At 40.4% G+C, this 25,149-nt stretch overlaps 1 protein-coding gene across 17 annotated transcripts in view; it reads left to right on the forward strand.

Annotated features, from left to right (window-relative positions):
• The window catches only part of APBB2 (amyloid beta precursor protein binding family B member 2), a 377,673-nt gene that overhangs the window by 96,907 nt on the left and 255,617 nt on the right, over window positions 1–25,149 (forward strand). For 13 of the 17 annotated variants that reach the window (XM_044945931.2, XM_044945935.2, XM_044945945.2 and 10 more), the window contains exon 3: window positions 12,730–12,835. The exons of 2 other annotated variants lie outside the window; for them this stretch is intronic. The gene's annotated coding sequence lies outside the window, so the exon portion shown is untranslated. Of the gene's footprint in view, window positions 1–4,070; window positions 4,122–12,729; window positions 12,836–25,149 lie in introns of all 17 variants that reach the window. 2 more of the 17 variants (XM_044945932.2, XM_044945943.2) reach the window with 1 other exon arrangement.

Consider the following 25,149-nt stretch of genomic DNA (forward strand, 5'->3'; position numbering starts at 1 on the left):
GGGCCTAGGGAGCACCCAGGGTGGGAGGCATTGTGTCAACACAGGGCAGGTGATGGGTGAGTGAGGCAGGGCCCTAGTCCTGAGTCAGTTTATGTAATTCTCCTCAGGAGATTGGATGCATGAACAGACGTGGCCTGCACAGAAAGAGCGCCTCCAGAGATGAGGCCAGCACTGTGGACAAGTTCAGCGAGGGGCCCTGGCTCTTTGACTGGAGAGAGCAGTAGTACAGTTGGCTTTGAACCAGGCCATGGAGAATCCCTAGTGGAACAAAGTCACGCAGTGGTATCCTTGAATGAATTCTCACTTCAACTGTAAGCCTCAATTTTCCTCATTTATAAAATGGTGCCACTTTTTTTGACTGCATCATGTGGTGTATCGGATCTTAGTTCCTTGACCAGGGATGGAACCTGCGCCCCCTGCAGTGGAAGACGGAGTCTTAACCAGCCAGGGAAGTCCCTGGTGATGGTATCTTTACCACCCATATTGAGTGCAGCACTTTCATAGCATCATCTTTTAGGATTTGAAATAGTTCAACAGGAATTCCATCACCTCCACTGGCTTTGTTCATACTGATGCTTCCTAAGGCCCACTTGACTTCGCATTCTAGGAAGTCTGGCTCTAGGTGAGGGATCACACCATCCTGATGATCTGGGTCGTGAAGCTCTTTTTTGTATAGTTTTTCTGTGTATTCTTGCCACCTCTTCTTAATATCTTCTGCTTCTGTTAGGTCCATACCATTTCTGTCCTTTTTTGTGCCCATCTTTGCATGGAATATTCCCTTGGTATCTCTAATTTTCTTGAAGAGATCTCTAGTCTTTCCCATTCTATTGTTTTCCTCTATATGTTTGCATTGATCGCTGAGGGGGGCTTTCTTATCTCTCCTTGCTATTCCTTGGGAATCTGTATTCAAATGGATATATCTTTCCTTTTCTCCTTTGCCTTTCCCTTCTCTTCTTTTCACAGCTATCTGTAAGGCCTCCTCAGACAACCGTTTTGCCTTTTTGCACTTCTTTTTCTTGGGGATGGTGTTGATCACTTCCTCCTGTACAGTGTCACGAACCTCCATCCATAGTTCTCAGGCACTCTGTCTATCAGATCTAACCCCTTGAATCTATTTGTCACTTCTACTGTATTATTGTAAGAGATTTGATTTAGGTCATATCTGAATGGTCTAGTGGTTTTCCCTACTGTCTTCAATTGAAGTCTACATTTGGCAATAAGGAGTTCGTGATGTGAGCCACAGTCAGCTCCCAGTCTTGTTTTTGCTGACTGAATAGAGCTTCTCATCTTTTGCTGCAAAGAATATAATCAATCTGATTTCGGTATTGACCATCTGGTGATGTCCATGTGTAGAGTCTTCTCTTGTGTTGTTGGAAGAGGGTGTTTGCTATGACCAGTCTGTTCTCTTGGCAAAACTCTATTAGCCTTTGTCCTGCTTCATTCTGTACTCCAAAGCCAAGTTTGCCTGTTACTCCAGGTGTTTCTTGACTTCCTACTTTTGCATTCCAGTCCCCTATAATTAAAAGGACATCTTTTTTGGGTGTGTATTCTAGAAGGTCTCGTAGATCTTCATAGAAACATTCAATTTCAGCTTCTTCAGCATTACTGGTCAGGGCATAGACTTGGATTACTGTGATATTGAATGGTTTGCCCTGGAAATGAACAGAGATCATTCTGTCGTTTTTGAGATTGCATCCAAGTACTGCATTTTGGACTCTTTTGTTGACTATGATGGCTACTCCATTTCTTCTAAGGGATTCTTGCCCACAGTAGTAGATATAATGGTCATCTGAGTTAAATTCACCCATTCCAGTCTATTTAGTTTGCTGATTGCTAAAATGTTGATGTTCACAACTTCACCCCATCACATAGGGCAGATATTTCTGAATAATAGTGGCTTTTTAATGATTATTGGTTGAGTGAATAAATAAATAATATGCTCTACCTGCCCTTAAGTTGTTATTAGGGAAGGATCAGGCCACCGTGCTGATGACATGCACACGAATGCTTAAGAGTTTGAATGCAGATGGGCTGTGTTTGAATGAAGCCTGGCACTGCTGCTTACTAAGTCACCCAGCCTCTCATACCTCTCTTCTCACCTGTGGAAAGAGGATAATGACAATTCCTACCTTGGTGGGGTAGGAAAGAAACAAAGAGAGGAAAGAATGCACGTGAGGACATGTAACCACAGCCTCACGTGTGGGAAGCACTCAGTAAAGGTCAGAGTCAGTGTTTGTCTTGCAGGATAGAATGTGATAAGTGTGATGAGAGGTACAAAGTGTCATAGGCAGTCAGAAAAGGGGAGACGCATCAAGTTGAGCAGAGGTTAGGAAGAGGAGGTAGCATTTGAGATTGACCTGAAAGGATAAATTAGCCTTCCCCAGAGGCAAAGTGACTAGAGGGAGAAAGTTGAGAGTGTGCAAAGTTACAGAGGTGGAAGATGTGAGAGAGGCCTTCTGGAGAAAAGACTGTGGTCTAATACGGTAAGACAGGGTAGATAAAACTATTAGGGCCATATGATTTTTTGATATGAATTTAAACTTTTACTTCTAAAAATCTTCAACAAGAAGAACAGTGTAAAGAATACTGCAATGAACACCCATTGAACCCCTATCTAATTTCAGTGATTATTAACATTTTTCCTATTTACTTCATGTGTATAAATTTACATATATTATTTTTTGCTGAACCACTTAAAAATAAATTTTAGAATTCATGGGATTTTACCCCTAAATACTTTAGCATGCATTTCCAAAAAATACAAAAGCTACCTTACATAAAGGCAGTACTATTATGATGACCAGCAAAATAAATAATAATCCCCAAATATCATTTATTATCAATCCATAGTCAAACTTCCCAAAGACTTAGTCTTCTAAGTCTTTAGCATTAAAAATGTTTTTAAAAACCAGAATAGAAGCTAAAGACCACATATTGCATTTTATTTGTCATGCTTCCTAAGTCTCTTTAAATCTAAAATTCCAACTAAGATATTAGGACTTGTAGGCTTTGGATCACTAAGAAGATTATGGTGCTTTCTCCCTTGCCATCTACAATTCCTGTAATTCAAAATAAAACAATTTGAATTTCAATAAAAGAAGCGTAAGGAAGTCCAAGTAGATTTCAGATTTTTATCCTCCCATCAAGATGATGACTTTGACATTACTTTTGAAATCTCAAATGATCACATTTTTAGAAACCTCAGCATATGTTTATTTGCCTTGAGTGGTCCAGCTCTAGACTCACAGGATTCAGCAAAGAAACAGCGACTCACTGTTTCCAGTTGAGCTGAATGTCCAGCATGTCTAAACTTTACAGATACAAAACCACTTTCTTAATAGACACACAGAAGTGGTTTTTAGTCCTAGTGTATATATAAGCCTTCCAGGCACTAAGTTCTTGTCCTTTCAGGTAATTTCACAATATTTCACAATATTTCTTTACGGAAAAAGGTCTTTTAGAACTGTGGGTTGGAAAACAGAGAATGCAGAACCTTGTCCATCGTGCTTTAACCAGGAACACTCTGGTTCCAGAGGAGCGGTAATTAGACGCCTCCTTTGTTTCTGTCACTTCACAGACACCTATGGCCTGGGCAAGTGTCTGGAATAGCTGCAGGTACGGAGTGGTTATGAGGGGCTTGCCTGCCAGGGCTGCGACTTCTAAAGCTGATAGACTAAACCTGGCATCCTTTGGAACTCCATGGAAGAGAAGGAGTCAGGTATTTGGGGAGTGCTTTCCTGCAAAGATGCAGCCTCTAATTGCCTTTTCCTAATGATCTCCCCTTGTTACACTTTGGAAGGGAGCTCCTCTGAGGACCATTTCTTTCCACCTCACTTGCAGGTGCCTGGAGAGTGCCGCTCTAATTTATTCCACTTAGCCTTGTCGGGGAACCCAGCCCACCCTGCTTCTGCTGGGAGAATGCGTTTCCACCTTCATTTCAACTTCACGAGGCTCTATTGACCCACTTGGACGAGGTTCAGTGTGGCGCCTGCTTGGTTTTTCTCCTGTCCTTAATTTGGTTTGCCTTTTATTGTCTTCTACCTGAATGAATTCTTTCTCTTTCTTTTAAGGGAAAGGAACCTGAGAAAAACAATGCTTGTGGTGGTGACTGCTTGTTAAGGGTAATTACTATTTTATGTTAATCTACATGTTAAAATGAGCAGACAGAGAATTGCTAAATTCACCATCTTGTTATTTCCCAAGTCTGGTCCTTTTAAGTATATTTGTTGCTTAAACAAAGATGTAGTCGAGCAGAGTAGAAGTGTCCAAATGGAGAGAGTTTTTTATGCGTGTATATATATAGAATTTAAAATTTTTATTTCCATCAGCAAGAGTCATTATAGAATACTTGGAAATTATAGAAAAGTGGAAAGAAGAAACCCAGAGATAACTAGCAATAACACTGTGAATTCATGTCTGGTCATTTAGCCTACATGCTATTTCTCTTTTAAGAGAAATGGGAACAGCTTCACTATTACAGTCTAGGACTTTTGTTCCTCAAAAGTGTGGTCCATAGATCAGCAGCACAGACATCTCTTGGGAGCTTGTTAGAAATACAGAATCTTGGTTAGCCTCTTGTTTGCATCCTTTATCCCCCCCACCCCCAAAAAAGAAATACAGAATTTCAGACTGTACTACAGCATGCTGTGTGCATGCTAAGTCGCTTCAGATCAGATCAGATCAGTCGCTCAGTCATGTCCAACTCTTTGCGACCCCATGAATCGCAGCATGCCAGGCCTCCCTGTCCATCACCAACTCCTGGAATTCACTCAGACTCACGTCCATCGAGTCAGTGATGCCATCCAGCCATCTCATCCTCTGTCATCCCCGTCTCCTCTTGCCCCCAATCCCTCCCAGCATCAGAGTCTTTTCCACTGAGTCAACTCTTTGCATGAGGTGGCCAAAGTAGTCGTGACCAACTCTGTGTTGGTCTACACGGACTGAAGCCCACCAGGCTCCTCTGTCCATGGGATTCCTCAGGCAATAATACAGGAGTGGGCTGCTGTGCCCTCCTCCTGGGGATCTTCCCAACCTAGGGATCAAACCTCCATCTCTTATGTCTCCTGCAGTGGCAGGCAGGTTCTTTACCACTAGTGCCACCTGGGAAGCCCTATGATATACTGAATTGTAATTTGTATTGAGTGATATTTTATATATCTTAAAATTCAGAAGCACTTCTCCAGAACACAGTGTACCCGGGACAGCAGATGAAGTGAGTAGGACCCGAAGACCAAGACTGTTTATCTCTATTTTCCCACTGTCACTCTCTCTTAAAATAATTTCCTCAGTATGTGATAATGATAAAAGTGGAGATCAATTTTCTAGCGAGACATAGCAGCCTTGATAAGGAACCCAGCTGTCTCATGCATAAACATTTCATTTGGTGAACATTCATTAAGTGCCTACTGTGTTTCGGGGCACAAACACTGCAGTTAGGGCGTGCCTATACTGCAGTAGAAGCGTTCGGAGGGCAAGGAGGAGGGGCACAAGAGGAGGTTGGAAGTCAGAAAGAAAAATGGTTTCTGAGCTGAGTCTTGAAATATAATTCCATGAACATGAGTTATGAGTGTTGCTAGACTCTGGAGAGAATGCAGAGCCAGATAAAATGATCCCTTTCTTGAAGGAGTCTGTGCTTGATTTAAGGACAGGGGACAGTGTTTAAAATGATAAATAAAATCTGAAGCACCTTGGTATTAGGGTAGATCAACTTTGTGACCTCATACAAGTTATTTCACCTGACTATCCATTCTGTAAATAGCAAAATAATAAAGTACTTCACAGAATTACAGTGTTTTTTTTTTTTTTAATGAGGTGACATAATAAAGCTCTTACCTACAGTGAGTGCAGAATCGGTTCTGTGTGGCAAAAATATTGTAAAAGTGCCAAGTAAGTGCCATAGATAAAAATACTGAGGAGAGAGAGGGAAAAGAGAAGCTGTTTCTGCCTGGACCGCGAGAGGCCTTGTGGCTAATATGGCCCTGAGTATGTGAACAAGGAAGACAGGGCAGGTGGGAACTGAAGTAAAAGATGAAACTGCGCTTTTGAGACTGGATGGACCAAAAAGTGGAGAAGCAGTATTCTGGCCTGGAAAATCCCATGGACAGAGGAGCCTGGTAGGCTACAGCCCTTGGGGTCGCAAAGAGTGGGACACGACTTAGTGACTGAACAAAAACAGACTAAGAAGAAAGGTGATGAAAACACAGGGTCGGGTTTGGTGGCAGAGAACTCTGTTTCCAACACATTCAGTTTGAGGAGGTGCTGCAAGTGGCAAGCCTGGGATGCTAGTTTGCTCAGACGGATGGTTATTCAGATGCATGCCCCTCTGTTCTAGGCTTGGCCAGGGCTGATCGTGACATGAAATGCTCAGCTTCCCTGGTTCTGGTGTTTAGTTAGTTTCCATCTTGCAGTGGGACTCTTTCTCACTCATTGGAAAGCTTTACATCTACCCAGGGTCATCAGGATGGAAAACAAGGCATAATTTTTTAAACCTTGGAACTTAACCTCTTCTTCAAAAGAAGAGGTGTGGAAAAGAACTGAACTGTGCCTAATTTTTATCCGTTGTCATCCTCTTCCTTAGGTTTCTTTTCTTTCTAAATCTTCTTCCTTCCACGTAATGACTATTAACTGCTACAGAAGAAAACTGAATTGGAGAAAGTTTGTGTTTTTTTGGTATAGACTAAATGCTGTAATTTTTGTGTTACAAAAATTAATCTTTTTGTGTCAGTTTCAACCATAAGCTCCTATATTATCTCTCTTTATATGGAGTAGACCTAACCTATAAGTAACCATCAGATCAGATCAGATCAGATCAGTCGCTCAGTCATATCCGACTCTTTGCGACCCCATGAATCACAGCACGCCAGGCCTCCCTGTCCATCACCAACTCCCGGAGTTCACTCAGACTCACGTCCATCGAGTCAGTGATGCCATCCAGCCATCTCATCTCTGTCGTCCCCTTTTCCTCTTGCCCCCAATCCCTCCCAGCATCAGAGTCTTTTCCACTGAGTCAACTCTTCGCATGAGGTGGCCAAAGTACTGGAGTTTCAGCTTTAGCATCATTCCTTCCAAAGAAATCCCAGGGCTGATCTCCTTTAGAATGGACTGGTTGGATCTCCTGCAGTCCAAGGGACTCTCAAGAGTCTTCTCCAACACCACAGTTCAAAAGCATCAATTCTTCGGCTCTTATTGGCTTTTATAGGTTATAGCCTGCCATATAAATGCTTACATTTTGTCAAATTTTCTCTCTCTTTCTGTCTCTGAATACATATACTTTAAAAATACATTTGCTGAACTATTTAATTAATTATAGAGGTTATGCATGACCCTTTACCTAAATTTCACGTGTTATTTCACAAGCGCAAGAGTGTTTTCCCACACAGCCCATAATACAGATTCAGATTTCCCCAGTTATTCCAGTAATGTCTTTTATAACCCTTCTCCTCATCCAATGTTCACCAACAATCATTCATTGCATTTTGTCTCTTTTCCTTTCATCCAGAACAGTCACCCTGTTTTCATTTATTTTTGTCATTTGTGGCACTGATATCTTGGAAAATTCCAAGATAATTTTCTTATAGAAAGTACCACAATGATAAGATACAGATTAAGCATTTTGACAGACACATCACATAGTGGAGACATGTGGCGTCCAGTTACCCTCTGATTGATTATACCAGCCATTGCTTGGGTAAGGTGGTCTGCCAGAGCTCTCCATTATAAGGATACCTTTTCCCCTAGGTAAGTGATAAGTAATCCGAAGGGTGATACTCTGAGACTGTGTGAGTATCCTGTTCCACAGCAACCCTTCCCCTAATAGTCTTCGTTGTCTATTAATGAGCCTTGACTGAATCAATCATTGCGTCGGTGGTTGCAAAGTGGGATTTTCTGTTTGTCCTGTTCCTTTGGTGTTTGTTAGCTGGCTGTCTTTGTAAAGAGCATTCCAGTATCCCCCTTTGCATGAAGATCTGTGGATTTATGGTTCCTTTTTTTAAGTTGAATGTGTTACAGTTTTTTCATATCATTCTTTTCCTTGTTCAGACTGTACCACATGTGCCTAGTGGGAGCCCCTTCCAGGCAGCTCCTTTGTCCTGTGTCATGTCTGCATTAATATTTGAGTACTTCTTGCTTTCTGGCATAGTGAGAGGTTCTAGGTTTATATTGTACTTTTCTTACCCTCCAGACCTGGATTCAACTATTTCTCCAGTGAGTTACAGTGTTGAGAAAGGCAGGATCTGGGTATTCAAGCTTTTCTCTAAAAATGCATATAATCCAGAGAAAGTTAAAATTCATGAATCATTTGTTTAAACTCCCTCAATGCCCAGCTTTGCCGAAATATTCACATGGAGTCATCAGGAGTCTAGAAGTTGGAAGGGAAGAACCAGTGAAAGGAAGAGGCCATGGAAATTGAAGGTCACTGGGCTTTGGACCAGAGGTGGCTCAGTGATGCAAAAGGGGGAGTGAGATGGTGCCAAGACCAATTTAGATTATGTTGGAATTCTGCCCAGGGAGTGACTAGAGAGCCTGAGAAAATAATTTCTGCTTATTTTCCAGGTAGACTCTGAAAATTGGTTGCCCTTTTTTTTATATCCAGTAATGCTGAGAGAGTGTATCCCCCTGAGCTACACATATGCTAATTCTTAGAGCAGTTTAAGAAATATGGTTTCCATACTGAGAATCCCTTAGTGTGAGGTGTGTATAGGTAAATGCATATTTCAGCATGTCTTCTTGTAAAAATTAAAACTCACAGTTTTTATTTTCAACACTCCTAATTGAAAACAATATTTGAATTTGCTTGTTGATTATAATATTTGGTTGCAAATTATTAAAGGCACATATGTGCAGCATTTTAGGCAGCAACTTATAAAACCTAGAAGCCAAGAATTTCTAAGTTATTTTCTAAAGTAATCAATATGCATTTAATAAAATGAAGCCTTTGATCTTGAATTTGAACCGACTGATTTTTCTGGAACTCAGTATCACCTCTGTGATCTCTCTTTGTAGATAGCGTAATTAAAATGTTCAATTTGCCTTTTTTATGAAACAAAACAAAACATGAAGCCAGGAGTTAATTGTTTCCATATGATGGGGAACTTTCGAAAATGCTTAAAAATACAAAAGCAAATTTGAAACAGAAGGGTTTTGTTTTTGTTTGTTTTTCATTGAAGTCAACATTTTTGGAAGTTAAAAAAAAGAACAGACTAGTACATCTATGTACAATAGGACTATGGTTATTATTCAGATGTATACATTACATGTTACAGATGCTTTGTAATTTTGTGAAACAGCACCCCTCCCGCCCCTGATTTTTAACCCTCAGTGCATTCTTGAGAATGGAGAATGGTACTAAAGCAATTACTCTACACCAAATAGTTACTTGGTATTTGATAAGCTAGTAAGGTTACACTGAAAATGAAAAGGGGCACATCGTTTAAATGTGCTGCCGGCCAGCATAAGTAGGTGAACTCAAGTGTGTGGTGGCCAAATTGCCCCACATTAGCCCTTGACTCCTGAGTACTTTCTCCGTTCAGGTCTTATGGGATTTCAGTGCACGGGATTAAACTAAGCAGACTGAGCACTAAGGAATCACCGTTTTTGGCAAATAAGTTATTTTCAAAGCCCAGTTTTATGGTTATCGGGAAAATTGTAATATAGCTAACTTCTTTCGGAGGTCATAAAGATCCAGCTCTCTTTTCTTACTTTCTGTTGAAAACTCCCCTTAGTGAGGCATTCATCCCCATAACCAAAGCCATTGCTTCTTGTATTTCTTTAATCTTGATCTTGTTTGAAAGGAGTTATATCCAGGGCACAGTTTCTTCATCCATAACTAAATTTCTTTTGGACATTAAGACAGCTTGTATGTAATTATATAATTAAAAATCTTTCTTAATCTGGATTTTACTAAATCCATAACTGTTTTAGCCAGTAAAAGCAAATTATATTTTGGCTTTTATAACTGATCTATATACTTTGAACATCTCTTTTGGGACTGTATTTGCCTTTGAATTATGAGATAGAAATTACTTTCTGTGACTGTTAACGCTTGTGGAAGTAGCATCTGGTGTCCTTGTTCTTGGGCTGATGTTCATTTTACTGGCTGGATTCACATTTGAAATTAAAGTGGGATAAAAAGAGTTTTTTCCCACCAGATGCCTTCCTCCTATTTTTATATAGCATATTGTTATTTCTAACTGTAAAAGTAGACATGATTATTGTGGAAAATTTGGATACCACAGAAAAATGCAAAGAAAGTAAAAATTATTCTACTCTATTTTTGTTATCTTTACTTAGCAACTATTCAAATATTGACTTGTTTTCAGTCTTTTTTTCTAGATATAGATACTTTTAAAAAATTGGGATCACATTGAACGTATCATCCATCCTATAGCCAGCACTCCCCAGTGAACACTGCTTAGAAACATTTTCTTATTTTGTTAAGTATCTTACATATTTAAAAAAACTGTTTATCCGTTGCCAAACATATGTTTTAAAATTGCTTAATATGTTATTGTAATGGAAAACTTTTTGTACATATCTTTATGTACATCTTGGACTTTTTTAAAGGATAAATTCAATCTTTTGAAGATTTATTCGTTTCAAGGAATGACAAGTAATTCAGTTTGTCCTCTCTTGAAAATCCAGGTAAGTCCTCCTCTGCAAGAATCTGTCTTTATAACACCATCATGTTGGTCTCTCCAGAATGGTACAGTAACGCCTTATTTATTAACAAGACCATCAGGGAACTTCTAATAAATAAATTTTTCATGTAACTGAAACACCCTTAAAAGTGTTCATACTAGGTTACTGTAAAACCTAAAATGTGAGTGAGAGTCTTTCTAAAATTGTATGACATATATTTGGAGAAGGAAATGGCAACCCATTCCAGTAGTCTTGCCTGGAGAATCCCATGGACAAAGGAGCCTGGTGGGCTACAGTCCATGGGGTTGCAAAGAGTCAGACACGACTGAGCAACTAACATACACACATGACATATATTGCTATTGTCTTTAACATAAGGAAAACATATGAAAATCATAATTTAACTCCTCTGATTTAAATCACAAGCATCCTTATAAACAGCGGTTATTATACAGTCAGTTCTGCTAAAGTGCAATACATGTGTTTCTAAAAACTGCCATGCTATGCAGAATCATAACACGCTGCCTCGCCACCCTTCCCCCGCCCGCAACCAGTGCTTAAGGGATAGTGGGATTAGGGACATACACTCAAAAACCTTTCTCGGTGACATGTTTAAAAAAAAAAAATAGAATGGGAACTGGATAAAAATTGGAGCACAATTTTACACATATGTGTTGGGTTAAGAAATAAATAGATAAAAAGTGCAATACAGTACTTTACCTTGAGAAAACCCTGATGCTTCCTGTGGACTGAGGCCCTGGAAGGGTTATAGCTTGTGAGCCATTGTGAGGTGATGGCAGGGGGCGTAACCTGAAATCAGAAGCAAAGTTGGGACACCCGGTGTGGAGGACCGTGGCTTGGCACCCTTGTGGGGAGCTGAGATCGCTGGCTGGTATTCGAGGTGTGGCTTTGTGCATTCTGTGTAACCTTAGGCAGCGGGGTTCCTCCCTGTGCAGTCTTCTGCTGTTACCCTGTGTTTCTTGCAGTGTGAAATCGTGCCTAAACACATGTGAAATCAGAATTATGCTCAAGTTGTTCCCTGTGATATCAAACACGAGAGTTAGAGGAGAACAGAGTGTACCATGTGGTACTGCACTGATGTCTCAGGGATATTCGTGTAAAAACAGAAAAGCCTGGCTTAAGAGTCCACACTGTAACGTGACAAGAACCGCACAACAGTAACAGCGCTCTAAAGCGTGACAGTGACAGGAATAATAAATGATGCCTATTGATGTTTGTGGGCTTCTGACTGCCTGCGGTGACGGTACTTCCTGCCTCCTCCTAATGGACCTATTTCTCAATCTCTTACGGCTTTTAAACGAGTTTATCACACTTCTTAGAATAAAGTCTTGTGTGCAGCCCGGTCACTGTGGGAGAGCCTGACAGGTTTAGACCTCAAATTATGATTTACCTGTGGCGTCTACCTACTGAAACTCGTTTATCTTATGAATGAGTTACTACCTGTGTATTCATTTGCAAGATGTGAGAGGAAGTAACTGATGTTTTAAGTGAGACCTTCATCACACAGAATTTTCAGATTTTCTGTTTCATTAGAAAAAAGTTAACAAGAATCTTCTCATTCCCACCTGCAAAAGTGAAGTGTGCTTAAGTGGGTACACCTGACGGGCATTTATAAGTTGCTGATGAATTTCTTAAGTTGTTGCTGTTCATGTCTATTTACAACCCGCTTCTGTGTTTGTGAGATGAGCTCATCTTTGGAAGGTGGGGCAGGCAAGTATGATTTCAGAAGACCTTCCCTCCCAAGTCACAGTATAATTAGAAGTCTAGATCCTCCCTCAGTTGCTTTTTATGACTCCCTGAGAAAGACATTTTTACCGTGAATGGTTGCCAAGATGCCTTGCTGGTTCCTGCTTCAGTAACTTTAATAAGGTGACAAGTCAAAACACCATCTAGATTTAGCAAGTCTCGTTAGTATTGTTCTGAAAGAAAAGTAGATAACACAGTTCATCATTTAGATATTCCAGTGAAATCTGTATTTTAATTATGCATAGAGACTCTGAATAGCAGTGTGGTATTTTGATTTTTAATTTCTAATCTGACTTTGTTAACTTTTTGTCTCTACACAATTTGTAGATATATTTGGGCTGCCTGACCTCACTGAGTCATTGCTAGTAATTAACAGGACTTTGTGGGAAAAGGGAACTTGCCTTCTGAGCTTCGTACCAAAGACCTGGGAAAAGTAAGTGTTTTTCTAACTTGCTTTAAAAAAAGATTCTGTTTAATTTGTCTCAGAAAGTTAATAATGTGTCTGTCACTTTTCTACTTCCTTTCTTTCCTGGCTTTATAAGTTTTATATGTGCTTATGGGCTTGAAACATGGAAAGGGACTCAGGAACCTTAAAAAAAAAAAAAGAAAACCTTCCAAGATATTAGGATGACTTTCTGCATTGTGCCATTTCTTTGGGATTTCATAAGCTGAGTCCTCAAGGTTGTGATAAAATCTTTTACCAGGTGCTCAGAAGATAAATTCTAAAGGTAAGAGTGTAATATGGTGTGATAGAAAACTGAGTCCAGTTTTCTGAGCTTCAGGAATTTTAGACTTTTAAATAAGCTCTTTGGTTCTGAATTCTTTAGGATAAGAATGAAATCCATTTGGTTCTTTTCTTGTCTGGAAAGGAGAATAAAATTGAAAATCATGTGTTCAATAAATCCGTCATGTAGCTTGGCCTTAGAAGAATTGATGCACCTGTCAGTTCTATTATTTTACAACTTTAGAGAAACTTGAAGATAGTTTGAGACACCTGTAGGAAGGCCTTGACAGAAAAACTTATTTGGTGCCATAAAGTTCAGTCTTATTCCCTGATCTTTTTGAAAAGAAAGGTAAAACGGGCCCTAAAAATAATAAAATCAGTCTGCTTTCTTGTTGATATTACTTGGAAATATGAGTGGCCCCTAAGAATGTAAACGAAATAGTACACACACACTCATGCACGCTCACACGTGCTCACCCACACCTCCTTTCTGGTGTGTTCCAAAAGCAATATCGTTGGCAATAGGAGCTGTTTGCTCATTAAATCACTACATAGTTTCCTAAACTTTGTATTTCTTGTGTATTCTAACTCCTCTACGTTTCTGATAGTACAAATGAGATAGTTGAAACATTCATTCCTAAAACAAAACAAGATAAAAGAACCTTACTCTAGAAGGTTCACAGAAGCATTAAACAGTAAGATCAGATTTTATCGTTATGTTGTTTGTATGTAAATTTATTTATAACTAAATTGTTTGTTATATGGAAATAATTATAGTAAGGTAAGTTATGACTCTTTTGAAGTTAAGTAAGATAGTCATGCTGAAAAAATGTTATACACACCACAGAATATACACACACACCGCGAAAACACTTTCTGAGAGCTATGAAGTCTCTGCTAAAATATAAATCCACTGAAAGCAAGGACTTTGAAAATTTTCTCCAACAACACTCTTCTGTTTATAGTGAAATATTGGCAGTAGTGATATACTGTGGTATTTAAAAAAAAAAAAGTCAGTGGAATTTTTAAAAAATAATAGCAATATGTTTATTAATAGCTGAGTTTTTTAGTTTGTATTCACATATTGACCTTAAAATAATGGAAATCCTATGTGGTCTAGTTGTTATTCCATCCTGGAAGGATATTTGAAAGAGGATTATGTTGAAAGTCAGCAATCTGTTCACAGAAGTGGAACGAAAAGAGCAGAAGATTAATTCTCTGGGCTTTAGGATCTCAATATTTGCAGTGGTGTTTGGATTGGAAATATAACAGTACCAGAAAGTGAGCTACTTGGACTGCCTTTCAAATGATTTAGCCTTTCTTTAAAATTTTATATAGTCCCTGGTGAAATATTTTCCTTCTGTTACACCAAAATATTCCCTTTGTGACATTGCTGCAAAAGTTACTTTTCCATTTTGTAGAAGTGAGGCCTTGGTAAGACCTTTGATCACCATAATAAACTAAAAACAGTCCCTGTGGTACCGGAGGGACCACGGCGGAAGAAGCTTACTAAAGCTGAGGTCATAGGTGAAAATTTGTATGCCCGAAGGATGTTCACAGGTGACTCTAAGTTTAAAAAAAAGGTGATTATAATGTGGATGCTACACATAAATCTAGTCGTGAAGAACTAGTTATATGGAAGTAAACAAGGGAGAGGGCAGGACAGGGGGAGATAGAGGCAAGTCCCTTCTGAAATTTACAGAAGCCACAGGTGAATGTTCCTAATAGCACTTGGAGAGCTGTTTCTAATAGCACTTGGAGAGCTGTACGTGCGTGCTAAGTTGCTTCAGTTGTGTCCAACTCTGTGCGACTCTATGAACTGTAGCCGGCCAGGCCTCTGTCTATGGGATTCTTCAGGCAAGCGTATTGTTGTGAGTTGCCAAGCCCTCCTCCAGGGGATCTTCCCAACCCAGGGGTCAAACCCGCGTCTCTTAAATCTTCTGCATTGGTAGGCAGGTTCTTTACCACTAGCACCACCTGGGAAGCCCTCATAAGAGGTACTTAAATGAATTAGGGACTTATTTTGGGGGAGGTAAATGCACAGTTTTACGGGAAATTCAGAACCCTAAACAATCACCATACTTCTTTTGAACTCCCACTTGTCCTGTGCTTTTATTTTTTTTCCTAATCACAAACATGTTTTCAAAGTCTTCCTTGTTTCAAGTATGAAATTATTTGAAGTAAGTTTCTGAAAACTTGAGTCTATGACAAGATTAGATGCACTTTTGAAAAATTAGGCATGGGTGATTTAAAAGAAGTAGAAAGTAGCTTCTGTTTTATTATCGTCTTTAATGCATATATGTGTTTCTTTTTATGTTAATACTGCCAGTGTAGAATATGCTATGAATTATTTGGTACCTTGCCTTTTCCACTTAATAAGTCATGAATTCCCATGCTAATAAATACCATTTTTAGTGAAAGAGAAACAAGTGTATCTTAGCCTTTTGTTTAATTTGAGGTGATCCTGGCTTTCAGTTAGAAGGGAGTATAAATATGTGAAGTATATGGTGAGAGTTTTTCATCTGCAAACAGATAATAGACTAGAATTCACCTTCTACAATCTCTATAGAGTGTTTACTGTAACCAGACATGTTCTGAATAGGAGGCTTGTGGGACTAGATATGTGTTCACAATGGTGAATGTCACCGTTTGACAGGCACTGTGTGTAAAACTTTGCATCTTCTTTGGTCCCTTTGTTATATTACGGGAGCGCGGGTGACATGTTCCTCCTGCTTAGCTGTCTTCATTAATATTTCTGTGCCTAAGAAAGGATTCTACCTATGTTATTTCTCCCTCCCAAGAAGCTCTAAATATCTCAGATGAGGTGATGGGTACAGAAGGAACATTTCATAGACTTTGGGATATAATTTCTTGGAACAGATTGAAATCCACATCAGTTGGAGATGCGAAATGTATTACAGATCTTTTATGCCTTCTCAGGTTTAGGTTCATTTATTAAACCAATATTTTTTGCACAACTACCGTGTGCCGGGCACCGTGTTCAGAGCTCATTGTTCAAAGATAAATGAGATACGCTCTTGCTTTCAAAGAACTTAATTTGAGTTTCAAATTCAGATTCAAATTACATTTATTCAGTGTGTACTGTGTGACAGACAGTCAGCTGGATATTCTTAAATGAGGTGTTTGACCACTAACATTCAGTAATGATATTCATTGATCTATCTCTTCCAAAATAAATCATGAGTAGAATTTGCTCATCTTTAAGTTTTTTTATTATTTTTTCCTAAACTTTTGGTATCTGCTACTACTTGTTAAGTTAAATTAGCAAATGGAAAAAAAAAGTTAGTAAAAAACAAGCATTTAATTGATCAATTTAGAACAGTGATTTAAAAAACATGTGTATATATATCTATACACATATGAGCACGTGCACACACACACAAACACGTAATATTTGGGAACCAGTATGCATATATATGGGGCTTCCTTCATGGCTCAGTGGTAAAGAATCTGCCTCCCAATTCCGGAGACGTGAGTTCGATCCCTGGGTTGGGAAGATGCTCTGGAGAAGAACGTGGTAACCTACTCCAGTGTTCTTGCCTGAAGAACCCCATGGACAAAGGAGTCTAGTGGGCTATATAGTCCATGGGGTTGCAAAGAGTTGTCAACTAAACATCACCAACAAAACAACAATGCATATAAGGTAGTTGTAATTTCTCCTAGTAGGCTAGTTCGTTCGGAGAAGGCAGTGGCACCCCACTCCAGTACTCTTGCCTGGAAAATCCCATGGATGGAGGAGCCTGGTGGGCTGCAGTCCATGGGGTTGCTAAGAGTTGGACACGACTGAGCGACTTCCCTTTCACTTTTCACTTTTACACATTGGAGAAGGAAATGGCAACCCACTCCAGTGTTCTTGCCTGGAGAATCCCGGGGACGGGGGAGCCTGGTAGGCTGCCGTCTATGGGGTCGCACAGAGTCAGACACGACTGAAGTGACTTAGCAGGGTAGTTCGTAGTTCACATGGTACAATTAAATATACTAAGAGTTCTGATCTTCTGCCCTTAGACGGGTTCCACTGTCTGAACGAGTGTGGAAATCAAAGTATTGAGTCACTGAATTGTCACAGTGATTCTTGGGTGGAGATTATTGAAACTCAGGGGAAAGGAACTTGCCAACATGCACACAGCTAAACAGTGTTTGAGTTAGGATTCTAACTGTAATCCATCTAACTTCAAAGCCCATGCAGTACCCATCCAACTCTGGAGAGCTGGTAGAGAAGATAGACTCACAAATGTTACGAGCCCGTGGAGGAAGGGCAGTCATTTTCCAAGGAATCGGGGATTTACATGGCCTTGGGCATGTTCCCTATTTTCTCAAAGTCCATTTTGTCATTTTAAAAGGAGAGTGGTTAGTAGGATCTAGCAGGACCTTGGACCAGAGCAGTTAAGGGGCATTGTTAAGAGAAAAAAATAATAGGCTTGGGACTCAAAGCTACTGCTAGCAGTTAACCCTGGGAGTGTGCTGGGAACCATATTAAGAATTTTACATATTTTATCTTATTTACTCTTATATCAGTTCTGAGAGGTAGATGTTATTGCCCCATTATAAGGATTTTGAAACTGAGACTCCGTGAGGTTAAATAACTTGTCTAATGTCACATTAGACAAGATAGCTTCCCTTGTGGCTCAGCTGGTAAAGAATCTGCCTGCAATGTGGGAGACCTGGGTTCGATCCCTGGGTTGGGAAGGTCCCCTGGAGAAGGGAAAGGCTACCCACTCCAGTATTCTGGCCTGGAGAATTCCATGGACTGTATAGTCTGTGCAATTGCTAAGAGTCAGACATGACTGAGCGACTTTCACTTCAACTCACAATGTCACATAGGTGGGGAGTGGAGTGGTCAAGACTTAAGCCCAATTCTCTATGACTCTCATGTTTATTCTCTTAATCACCATGCTATGCTTAGAAGTAATCTTTTCTATGTTCAAACTCCCTTAATACCCTACTCAAATCTCTCTGATAATATGTTCTGATTTTATCTTTTATAGTTTTTAACTTGGGTATAGTTACTTACATAATGTTTAATAAACTGTAGTCTTGAGGGGGACTTCCCAGGTGGCACAGGGGTAAACAATCTGCCTACCAAGCAGGAGATGTAGGTTTGATCCCTGGGTCGGGAAGATCCCCTGGAGGAGGAAATGGCAACCCACTCTATTATTCTTGCCTGGAAAATTCCATGGTCAGAAGAGCCTGGCGGGCTACAGTCCATGGGGTTGCAAAGAGTCAGACACCACTGAGCACTGAGAGTGTGTGTGTGAGAGTGTGTGTATGCACGTGCACGCACATGCACACACACACACACACAAGGTCTTGAGCACTGGGATCCAGTCTCATTCATGTTTTTTGTATGTTTTTCATAACTCTTTGCTCAGTAAATTTTGCATTGGTAAAGTAAATAATTTCTAAGATATTTTGTCTCCTAAAATTAAGTATTTTAAAATTATATATGTAAAGCTTCTGTTGCAGTTATATCAAGTGTAACTTAAAAGGGGGGGGTCATTGGATTTAATGTGATATTTATTTATTTACCTACTTATTTAATAGTTTGATATCTAGATTGATCTCGAAAGTTTCAGGAAATTCGTGATGCCATTTTATCTAAAAATTAATTTATAACTTGCTGTCCAAAACTAGACTAAGTTTGGAAGCTGAGACTAAAACACACTTCTAGTACCTTTTGGAAACTGTAAAGCTGTCTTGATGCTCCTTTGCCATGGTAGGTATGAAACTGTCTTAAATAATATTTTTGAGTCCATAAAAATATACTACCCTATCATTCATGTAGGTGAGGACCTCAGTTTCTAAAAATATGTGGAGCCCTTGTGTTGATGGTCGCTACCGTTGAGTGACTTGTCTAATGTCACATAGCTGGGGAGTGGCTGGACTCAGATTAGACAACAAACTGAAGTACTTTTCTGGTTCAGGGCAGATTATGGGAGATCCCTGGAGTCAGGCACCCTAGTTTCTTGGCTTATGAACTCTGTGACTTATGGCAAGAAAACATCTGTAACATGAGAGTGGATAAGAAAACAGGTTATGAAAGTAGGTTCGTGTACCTGGTTCATTGGGAATTTGGGGAAAAAAATGCCTGTATTCAGATGGGAACCACTTTTGCTCAGATATTCTTTAAAGGCTAGAATTGTGAACTTGTAAGACAGAATGTGATGGTTCAGTATTATAGCACATATTTATCCCACGATGACCCTTGGGTGTTTTTAAGCCAGAGTTCACCTTCTCTTGTAACTATTGTGTTTACTTCTATGTACTCCAAGGAGGTAGTTTAGACTGTGCTTCATGTTCCCTATGCTGGAGGAGAGTAGGAAAGATAACATTTTCCAAAGAAAATGGAAAATGTTACTTGAGATCAACATTGCCACTGGGCTTTGAAAAACTCTGGGGTTTCTTTCATCTTCCAGGCAAGTAGCACAAGTGAGCAGTGAGGGAGGAAGGCAAGCCCTGGGGAAGGTTCATAGCTTCTCTGCCTCTGTTAGTGGAAAAGAGGAAGGTGAGGGCCCGTAAATAGCTCTCATGGCAGGTCCAGGTGTGTGAGAGCACAGGGAGCTGCTTATTCTCCTGGCTGCTGCTCAGCCTGACGGGAAGGAGACCACAGGAGAATGGATCTCAGAGCCTGGTTCTACAGCAGAAAAAAATGCATCCTGGCCATCACAGGCATGCATTTCATAGATTTCAAAGATTTGTGATGTTACTCCCTCTTGAGGTTTAATATCTTAGATTGCTAGAAGAGCGAACAAATTGGATAAAAATATTCTTCGGTCTCAGTCTGATTCTTGCACTTTTTGACTGCTTAGTTTTGCGCTTCGAAGGAAGGGCAGACTTGGCCTGTACATTCTTGATCATGAAAGCAGGAGGTGTCAGTAAATACTGAATTTAAAAACCACTGCCAGGGTTACCTCCCCCAACTATGTGACCTTGCAAAAAAGCTTCAGTCTGCTGTAAGCTGGCAGTCCCTTAATACATGGATACCCTGGCAGGGAAAATAAAATCCTGTCTTATCCCTTTCCCTTTTACTTGTGAACTAATTGTTGTTTTCCTGCATTTAAAAGCAGATGTTAAACTCTCCCTTTGATGTTCCACAGCGGACAGACTCCAGTTGTGTGTTACGACTCCAAATGCATATCTGTGGTTAAATGAAGACCAGCTTTGGCAAATTACATTTTGATGGCTATGTTTTGATCTGGAGCCAGAGAACAGAATGGCAATTTATTCTTTCATCTGACACACATTTATTGGGTTCCTGCCTGGCCCTTTACATAAAGTGTTTTCAGATCTCACAAATACAACAGAAACCTTGCAAACATGATAGTGCTATCTCTATTTTATAGATAAGGAAAATAAGGCATAGAAAATGATGAGAAAACTTGCTCACGGTTACATTGCTATTAAGTGAATGGGATTTGATCTTGGGTTTTTGTCTGATTCCTTAGAAAAGACCCTGATGCTGGGAAATATTGAGGGTAGGGGGAGAAGGGGACGACAGAGAATGAGATGGTTGGACGGCATCACCGACTCGATGGACATGAGTTTGAGCAAGCTCCGGGAGTTGGTGATGGACAGGGAAGCCTCGAATGCTGCAGTCCATGGGGTCGCAAAGAGTCAGACACGACTGAGCAACTGAACTGAAACCTGTTACTATGGTGGGGAGAGGGAGTTGTTGGGATAGGGAGATGGGACTGACTTTTCAGTGGAAATGATCGATGGAGCAAAGATCTTGATGATTGGAATATAAAACAGTTGATAAATCATGAGCCCCTGACTCATTCATTTATTCAGCAGATATTTATTGAGTATCTGTTTTGTGCTGGACACACTCTGCGAGGTGCTGGAAATTCAGTGGTGGGCAGGTCATAATCCTTCACCAGCTTCAAGGAGGAACTAGAAATTCAAGAAAGAGTGTTTGTTGCCCCCCAAAACCTCAGTGTCTTGGGTGGGAGAGTAGAATAGCTTTTATAAAGTTTTTTAAGATGTGGAAATTTTGATGCCTTAACCAAAGTTGTAGAGTTTATTCTTCTTTTCATCAGTATGAAAAGAAAATTATCCACAAATAAACAGAGGGGTGGCTTCACTAGGAAGCTTGGCATCTGTACACCTTGGTTGGGCTGCTTAGGACATGCAGAAATGGAGGCTGGAGTGAAACTATATTGAGTTTTAAACAGTGTGGTGAACAAAAATTTGAGCAATTAGCTTTCAAGGACTGAATCTAATTCACCTTTGGAATCCCTTTTTTATGTAGGAGAACTGTGCTAAGTCCCCAGTAACTCTGGTTTATTATTGTTTCAGTGATGGGACATAAAATAAGGAAGAGAGGGGAAAGAAACTCATATGCTTGGTGGGTAGGAGGGTTAAGATAGGGTGATATCAAGGAGGAGAGGGATGGTAGCAGTGAAATAAACCGATAAATAAAGAGACCACATGCCATAAGACAGACTTGATTCATATGTACAAACTGTATTAATACCCGAGGAGGGGAGGAATTGTGTTTAGGGAACCTGGAAATGCCGTTGGGTGTGAATGCTTGAGAGAGACTTCAGCTTTCTTTTCACCTTCTAACTGGACTCTTCTGACTTTCTGTTCACATGTGAACCCACTCTTGTCCCCTTTCCCATCATGAACTTTATTCTACCTTTTTGAGACTTTCAGCCTCTAAGTGTGGTGAAAAGTGAAAGTAAAGTCGCTCAGTCGTGTCCGACTCTGCGACCCCGTGGACTGGAGGCCACCAAGCTCCTCCATCTGTGGGATTCTCCAGGCAAGAATACTGGAGTGGGTTGCCATTTCCTTCTCCAGGGGATCTTCCCGACCCAGGGATCGAACCCAGGTCTCCTGCATTGCTGGCAGACGCTTTAACCTCTGAGCCACCAGGGAAGCCAAGTGTGGTGGTGGCTCTTAGGGTGGCCCATAGGTGTCAGTTTGCTGGGGCAGTCCTGACTGTGCCTGCTGCCTGGTATTGTTTTTGATGATGCCCCCTTTCAATATCAAATGTTCTGGTTTGGATGATAAATGGCCACCCTACTGATAAGGGAATTTGGTGGCATTCTGTATCTTTAAAAAAAAAAAAAATCTTTACAGTGTTCAGACTACTTTGATGAATTAATGTGGATGTAGTACTCATAAAATTATGTATTAGATTACTGTCTGATCTCTCATAAATAGAAAGAAGAGAAAATTAGCAGTACCTGAAAAGATTCAGATGTAGAGAAGTATAAGCCAATTTCAACAAAAAGAACTTTAATTACAACTAATGTTTGGCATATGCTTAGTCAGTCAGTCAAGTTGTGTCTAACTGTTTACGACCCCATGGACTGCAGCCCGCTAGGCTCCTCTGTTCATGGGGATTCTCCAAGCCAAAATACTGGAGTGGGTAGGCATTCCCTCATCCAGGGGATCTTCCCAACTGAGGGATCAAGCCCAGGTCTCCCACATTGCAGATGGATTCTTTACTGACTGAGTCACCAGGGAAGCCCAAGAGTACTGGAGTGTGTAGCCTATCCCTTCTTCAGGGGATCTTCCCAACCCAGGAGTCAAACTGTGGTCTCCTGCATTGCAGGTGGATTCTTTACCAGCTGAGCTACCCAGGAAGCACCAGTGGCTGGCATAGCCATATGAAAAAGGACATTTAAAGGTTGTCCTGAAGATGAATGGTGTTGAGGTAGTCTAGCATCCTTTGAGAAAATTTTGTCGTGATCACTAGTTTTTATTTAGAGTTCCAGTGTTTCCACAACAGTGGTAATTTAATTTAGATGCATTTTCATTTGTTTTCCAAGTAGATAGTAGAAATAATTTCTTAGAGGTTTTGTCAGAGGTTTAAATAAATGAGTAGAGGGGAAATTGATGAATTCAAGTTTGTTTCTTAAGTCTGTTGAGTTGTGTCTTTTGTTGAAAATCAAATGAGGCATTCACACAGGGACTCAGAGCATACTAACAGAATATATGTTGGGATTTTTCTCCTAATAAATAGGATTAAATTGGTTTTATAGTTCATATACATAGATTTGCAGACACAAACTAGTATTTTGTCACACAGATATATGTAAAAGCTTTTTAAGTGTTCAGGAAATGCTTGACAATAATTGCAGAATGGTTGGATAGGATTAAAATCATGCTTATTAGGACCAGTCTCTTCCATATTTTATGAGATAGTGATGGATTTACCTTCAAGTCCCATAGTTTCTTTTTCCCTCCAGGGTTATCTTTCATGCTAGTCAAGCTCAGTTGTGGCCTACTCTTTGCAGCCCCATGGACTCCTTTCCATGGGGTCGCAAATCGGGGACTCTGCTTTCCCATTTTACACTGCATCTCTAGCTTGGAAACATGTCCTTAATTCCCTGTGGTAGATAGAAGTTGAGTTTATGATTTTTAACAAAACCCTGAGAGTCCCATAAAATTGGCTACTAGATGTGGCAGAATGAGACCAGCCCTCACGAGGCTGCCTCTCTGGCTTAGACATCGCCCCCTCCAAAAGTGATTGTCAGCATATTTGGTTGCAGAGACCAGGCATCCAATAGATTAAGGCTCTGGAAGAGTGAGGGTTTCCCTCTTCCTTCTGTCAGCTCTTTCCTTTCTCATATTAATTTCTTAGTGCTGCCTCTTCCCAGGATAATTGACAATGGCAAGTCCACCTCGCACAGGGCTGATCCTAACTGCTTTTGCCAGGAATGGGATGACAAGGTTGGAGAAGGAAATGGCAGCCCACTCCAGTATTCTTGCCTAGAAAATCCCATGGATAGAGGTGTCTGGTGGGCTGCAGTCCATTGGGTTACCAAGAGTCAGACGTGACTGGGTGACTGAGCGCACACAGGATGACAGCCACCACAGCTACCAGAAAGTCCAGAGTCAATGCAAAGTCTTCCACAGACTCCTAGGAGGTTCCTTTCCTAAGGCAGGGCTGAGTTGGTTTAATCATATTGGGCATATACTCATGTGGTCAAGAATCTTAAAGAAAATGTTTTGTGATCACTTCATACCTGTTAGAATGACTGTCATTAAAATACAAGAGATATTGACTTCCCTGGTGGTACAGTAGATAAGAATCCACCTGCCAATGTAGAGGACATGGGTTTGATCCCTGGTGGGGGAAGATCCCACATGCCTTGGAGCAACTAAACCTGTGCGTCACAACTACGGAGCCTGTGCTCTAGAGCCTGTGAGCTGCAGCTACAGAGCCTGTGTGCCGCCACTACTGAACCCTGCATGCTCTAGGGCCCGTGAGCAACAACTGTTGAGTCTGCCTCCCACGACTACTGAAGCCCGCACACCCTCGAGCCCTATGCTGCAACTTCTGAAGCCCATGCACCTTAGAATCTGTGCTTCATAAAAAGAGAAGCCACCACAATGGGAAGTCCATGTACCACGATGAAAAGTAGTCCCCACTCACTGCAGTACAGAAAGCCTGCATGCAGAATGAAAACCCAGCACAACCAAAAATGAAATAAACAAATTGTTCAGAAAAATGCAAGAGATAAAAGTGTTGGTGAGGATGTGGAGAAAAGGGGCTCTTGTGCACTGCTGATGGGATTGTAAAATCATGTAGCCACTATGGAAAACAGTATGGATGTCTTCAAAAAATTGAAAATGGAACCATCATAAGATGCAGCAATTCCATTTGCTGAGTTTATGTCCAGAGGAAATGAAATCACTGGGAGAGATATTTGCACCCACATGTTCATTGCAGCATTGTTTACAATAGTTAAGACATGCAAGTGTCCATCAACAGCTGAATGGATGGGTAAAGAAGCTGTGACATATGTATCCAGTCGACTGTTTTTTCAGACATCAAAAAAAAGAAAATCTTACTACTTGTAACAGAATGGATGGGCCTTGACAGCATTATGCTAAGTGAAATAAGTCATACAGGGAAAGACACATTCTGTATGATCTCACTTATATGTAGAATCTAAAAAAAATCCTGAACTTAGAGAAGCAGAGAATAGATTGGTGATTGTCTGAGGTGAGGGGTTTAGGGGTAGGGAGAAGTAATTAAAAGGTACAAA

This window comes from Bubalus bubalis, chromosome 7 (genome assembly GCF_019923935.1).
Source record: "Bubalus bubalis isolate 160015118507 breed Murrah chromosome 7, NDDB_SH_1, whole genome shotgun sequence".
Classification (NCBI taxonomy): domain Eukaryota; kingdom Metazoa; phylum Chordata; class Mammalia; order Artiodactyla; family Bovidae; genus Bubalus; species Bubalus bubalis.